This window comes from Oncorhynchus kisutch, linkage group LG8, assembly GCF_002021735.2.
Source record: "Oncorhynchus kisutch isolate 150728-3 linkage group LG8, Okis_V2, whole genome shotgun sequence".
NCBI classification, from domain to species: Eukaryota; Metazoa; Chordata; class Actinopteri; order Salmoniformes; family Salmonidae; genus Oncorhynchus; species Oncorhynchus kisutch.
The window spans coordinates 14,568,330-14,574,329 of NC_034181.2; positions in this window are offsets into that span (position 1 = coordinate 14,568,330).

A 6,000-nucleotide genomic window follows, 5' to 3' on the forward strand; every position below is an offset into this window, starting at 1 on the left:
CTCTGTTAGGATATCCACATCTAATGGAATTCTAGAAACTGGGTTCAAAACACCACCGAATGAAGCGAAATACAGTGGCATCCAATGCTTTTCCTTCCTCAGGGGACAGCCCTTGCTGTTAAGAACAACCTTCATTCATCCAATGTGCAACATTCTCATCCTGCTCTGCCTCAGGCTAGAGGAAAAAAAGCAGCTGTCTAAGAGGAGAAGAAACCAGTCACTTATAGAGAATCACATTTAACTGCAGGGTTCTGACTTCCATTAATGATGAGTGTTGGTCAATCGTCACAAGTCCTAAAGCGAACTCGTAGTTAAATTGAGCAAACATAATTTGTATTTCTTTTTCTTCTGTACGTTTACCACTTTTAGAATAGTGTTATGATCTGTCACGTACAATCCAATTGTTTTTCTAAATCTACTCAGTGTTGATGTCAATCTTTGATGACCTTTCACCTGCAAAGGTCCAAAGCAGCTGTTTTTATCTCAATATTAAATCCTTTCTTGGTAACAATTAAGTAACTTATTGTGATTGTTTTCAATTAAAATGGTTAAAAATAAACAAAAATAGCTTCTTAGCAATAACTATTTCTTAAGTAAGAATTTTTATAGGATTGTCTAGCAGTGGTCTGAGTGGAAGGGAAAACCTGAAAACCAGCTGTTATGGGCAGAGAGGTTTGGAACTCTCTTTCTTATTGGTCTATTAACTCATTTACCGACTGGTGATATCACCAGGCTGGCCAAAACTCCATCTCACCAGAACAGGCAGCCATTTCAATCAATCTTTTCAAACATCTCTTTGACTTAAAGGGCATTATAATCATTTTCACAATTTCACATTATTCCATCCACAGAGTGTGGAAATTTACACTCAGTAGCCAGTTTATTAGGTACACAACTGAGTTCCCGAAAATGGTATGCACCTACAGACAGTGACTCAGGTGGTCGTAGCGTGCTATATAAAGCAGACCGACAGTTACTTTTCGAATGAAAGTCAGTGTGTTATGATTGTCGGTGCCAGGCAGGCCGGTTCCGGTTCCGGTTCCGGTTCCGGTTCCGGTTCCAGTATCCCAGAAAGTCCGGCCTCCTGACATTTTCACGCACAAGAATGCTGCTAGAATGACGCGACAAACAAAAAACATCCAGTCAGTGGCAGTCCTCTGGGTGAAAACAGCTTGCTGATGAGCTGTCGAAGGAGAATAGTAAGAATCTGCAAGCTAACAGGCGGGTCACAAACAGGTAAATAAAGGTGAAGTACAACAGTGGTGTGCAGAACGGCATCTCGGAATGCACAACTTGTTCCTTGTTACAGATGGGCTATTGCAGCAGACGACCACCCCGGGTTCCACTCCTATCAGCTAAATACAAGAAGCAGCGGCTCTATTGGGCACACGATTGCCAAACACTGGAGAATTAAGGAGTTGATAAACATTGCTTGGTCCGACGAATCCCTGTTCCTGTTGCGTCATGTTGATGGCAGAGTCAAGGTTTGGCGTAAGCAGTATGGCCCCATCCTGCCTGGTGTCCACAATAGAAGCTGGTGGTGTAATGGTGTGGGGAATGTTTTCGTGGCAGGTTAGGTCCCTTGAAACCAATTGGGCAATGTTTCCATGCCCTGAAGAATTTAGGCTGTTCTGGAGGCAAAGGGGGGTCTGACCCAGCATTAGATGTCCACTGAGTGTAAATCAAACACAGGAAATCGCATTTTTGACTGCTCTGGACCTTGACCTCTTTCTTATTTCAGTTGGGTACCCTTCTTCTCCTCAACTCTGTCTTGACTTAACTCCCTCATAAATTGCTTCCACTCCAGTCAACTGTCAGGCTACTTAAATTGTTTATTGGAAGTGGGCCTGTCTTAAAGGGATAGTTCACCAAAGTATTTGGTTTTAATTATACTGAAGTATCAAATGTAAATGTATTTGCTCAAATATACTTAAGTATCAAAAGTAAAATTATAAATCATTTAAAAATCCTTATATTAAGCAAACATCACTATTTTCTTGTTTTTATAGTTAATGGATAGGCATGGGCACACTCCAACACTCAGACATTATTTACAAAAGATACATTTGTGTTTAGTGAGTCTGCCAGACCAGAGGCAGTAGGGATGATCACGTGTTCACTTGCTAAGTTTGTGAATTTGACCATTTTCCAGTCCTGTTAAGCATTCAAAATGTAACTAGTACTTTGGCTGTCAGGGAAAATGTATTGAGTAAAAAGTACAATATTTTATTCAGGAATGTAGTAAAAGTAAAAGTTGTCCAAAAATATAATTAGTAAAGTAAAGTACAGATACCCCCGTCAAAAAACTACTTGGGTAGTAATTTAAAGTATTTTTACTTAAGTCCTTTACACCACTGAATTTCCTGGCACTGTTCTCAAATGCTAATGTTTCAGCATTCGTTGCACAAATCCTATCTACAGTAAGTCCTTGTACCAATATTAGCATTTCATCCGAAAGTCATCCGAAAGTATCTAAAATGTATTTTGAAGCTCAACAAAGTCACTTACAGATGAGTGAGAGCCTGTGACAGCCCAGTCCCATGAATATTATATCACGCCTCACAGGGAATTCTTAAAGCCATAAAAGAAAGAAATGATGGGGAGAAAAAGGCATAATTAGGCCATGGCTAGGAGAGGAGATATTAGATATGTGATTTTTTTCTCTCTCTTTTGTATTCACAAATGTCTGTTTAGAATGGCTTTGTTCATTCTCATCTTCTTTAAAGAGGTTCTGAAGTGGACGCTTGTTTTCTTCCAGCGCTGAATTTGAAAGCTGCCAATGAGTCTTTTGGGGATTCTCTTTTCCCTCTGCTCCTTAAAAAATGTGTAACGGTGCAAAAAATATTAATGAGGCACTCTCAGAAAGAATGAGAGAGGGAGGGAGGGAGGGAGAGAGGTAGGGATAAGCTAGAGGGGTGAGAAGTCAGAGAGGGGAGAGCGATAGGAAGAGTAGAGCAGCAAGTGGAGAAAGAAAGAGAGACAGAGACTCGGAGTGGATGAAAATAGGTTAAGAAAGTCCACAATTCAATTAGATTTTCAAGTGCCCAAGGAGTCTTAGTTTTGACCCTTTGCTGGTACTGTAGGTTTAAATCAGAGGCACCCATGTGCCATCAAGTTTCTCCATTTCACAGAGGAAAGAGAGCGACTTGCTTGGGTGAGGGCTCAATTTTGACTCTGTCACCATGCCTCTGACTCCATCTAAGAAAGATAGAATTATAAATGCCTCCTTTAGCAGCTTTTCCGTAGAGAAAGAGAGGGAAAGGGGGAGAGGGGGAAAGAGGGAAACAGAGAGCGGGAGAAAGTGTGTGCGCGCGGTAAACTCACTTTGAGCTCTATAGTCTGAGAGTGTATGTAGGGAATAGGTGTTAATTTGATATTTACTCATTTTGCTCTTATCGCCGAGCAGTAAATGAACACATTTCAGGGAACATTAGCAGCTAGTGAAAAGAGTTTGTCTGTTTGTGTTGTGTCGTGTACTATGAATTAATAAGTTGGCCATGGCTGCCTAGGAGAGAGCATGCACAGAGACTACATATGGCAGGCCTGGGCAATTAATTTCCATGGAGGACCACATAAGAATATATTTTTGCCATCACGGGCCAGAATGCAGATATGCTACTTATTTTACTTTTTTTTAAATGCACAGAAATAAATCACATCCATGTTCTCCTTCTGGTAGGTATTTTCATTATGAAACATGCAATGAACTAAATGGAGAGAAATGTACACTACATTCAGCACCACGGACAGAACTCTTGTTAATGGGGATGCACAAAAACAGAGAGCTCAACATTACATTTAAACTACTCAGTGTGAGAAGTGGAGTCTCTGATGGGCATTGACTAGAGCAGTGAAGTCAGGTATAGTTTCTGACGTCGCTATGCGCAGGATTGCTGAGAGGTGTGAGTCAGTAAGAGAAGATCTGTGCCTTGACTTGTTATATTTCATCATTGAAATATACATAGGTTGGTTGACCCAAACAGTACAGACAACCTCATCAGTGACATTGTTTTGAATAGTTCTCCAATTAATGCATCAGACTGAAGATTGATAAGCTCAAGTTGCAGGTCAGTGGGAGCGTTATCCACATTGAAGGTGAAAGCAGAGGAAACCAACAGCATGTCATTTTCCAACACTTTGCAGTGAGGACCAAATCAGCCAACCATTATTTATCTTTCATTTGAGGGAAATCCACATATTTTGTTTTCATTTGCAAAAACTCATAAATCTCCTACTTCTGGTCCCACACCCTTTAAAGCACCTTCCCCAAACCCAGCCATCTCACTTTTGCGTGGTGGGGGAGATCTGCATGACCCAACTCTGTCTCGTCCAACAGTGAGACCAACTGCCTGTGGTTTAACGATTTTGCTCTTATGAAGTTTACCACTTTAGTGACTGTATCCACAACATGTCTCATTTTCAGAACACATTGACGGAGTACCTCCTGATCAATAATGCAATGCAGGAAAATAATTTTCTGATCTGGATTCAGCTCAGCTACTTGATCTTGTATCCTCTTCAAAAGGCCAATGTTTTTTTCCTGTCAAGTTTGGGCACCCATCAGTGGTCAGTGAGTGTAATAGCAATACCTACAAAATCAATTCATATCTATAGGCTACATTGCACTACTTTCCGGTATTTCACAGAGCAAAGCAAATGACTGGCTCCATTCAGGGCTCCATTGGGGCTCTGTAGCAATGCCTCAGACTCCATCTAATAAAGATGTAATTATAAAGGACTCCTTTAGAAGCTTTTCCATAGAAAATGAGAGGGGAAGGGGAAAAGAGGGGAATGGAGTGGGGGAGAAAGTGTGTGTGTGTATTGGTTGATTAACTTCCAGCTCTACAGTATGAGTGTGTGCTTATAGGGAAGTGGCGGATAATTGGATATTTACTCGGTTTGCTTTAGGGCCTAACTTGTACACGTGCCAAATAGCCTATGCGCCAATCGCCAAATGCTTTTGAGATCTAGCAGAATATCGTTGATCCAATGTCGGAGTTTAATTCAATAAGAGGAAGCTGCGATATGGAGATTTGAAAAAAAAGAGAAGAGAGGGACAGAAAAGTAATGTTTGGGAAAGATTTGGTGAATTGGTAAAAGAGGACGATAGCAGAGTGTAATAATTGCGAGGTGATATACAAATTCGACAGGAAGGGGACTTCAAATAGGCCTATGGCATGTCAAGGGAACTGTAGCCCACTGTTCAGATGGGCTAAATGGAAAGTGAAATCTAGACACTGACTGTAGGTCTAGAACCTCTCACATAGCCTTAATATTAAATCCTGAAGTTAAATGATACACCAGATGTAGAAAACATTTTGACTAGGGAACCAGAGTGGAGAAATATTATTCATTCTTTCAGCATCTTGAGAGAATGAATCCACAGTTAGATACCGTCAGTAGCGGTGCTATCTAACCCAGCATAATAAAAGCTGATATTACTACAACCACATAAAATATACTTCCAAGCCAAACTGAAATGTTATCAGAAACATGTTGGGTCGTTTTCACAGCTTCTATTTCCTTACAACCGGCCAAACTGATGTAATTTGGACATTTTGCACTTTCCTGTTATTGGAGAGAGAGTTATTGCAATTTCTCCTTGGTCCTTAAATGTCTTTGCTCCTTGAAAGAAACAGAGATGACAGAGAACTTTACCAATGTCAACTAGATTAAAGCATTCATTTGTCGATTTATTACATTATGCTGGTGAGCAAGGGTTTATTTAGTACTTTAGGGCAACATATAATGACAGAAGAGATGCTGCATGTATCAAAGTTGTCTAATAAATATCCTACCAAAATGTTGGAAATTAGAAGCAGAAATGTATGTAAATCAGGGAAAAGAAATCCTGTCCCCCCTGTCAAAAAATCGTTGCGCTCTCTCTGACAGTACATTCTCTATATTAGCAGGTTATGGTTGGGTGCAGGCCTCATATTTTCACTTCATCTTGTATGATCAGGCTGGTGCAGATGGGATATTAGTAATTGTGAGCGGGTA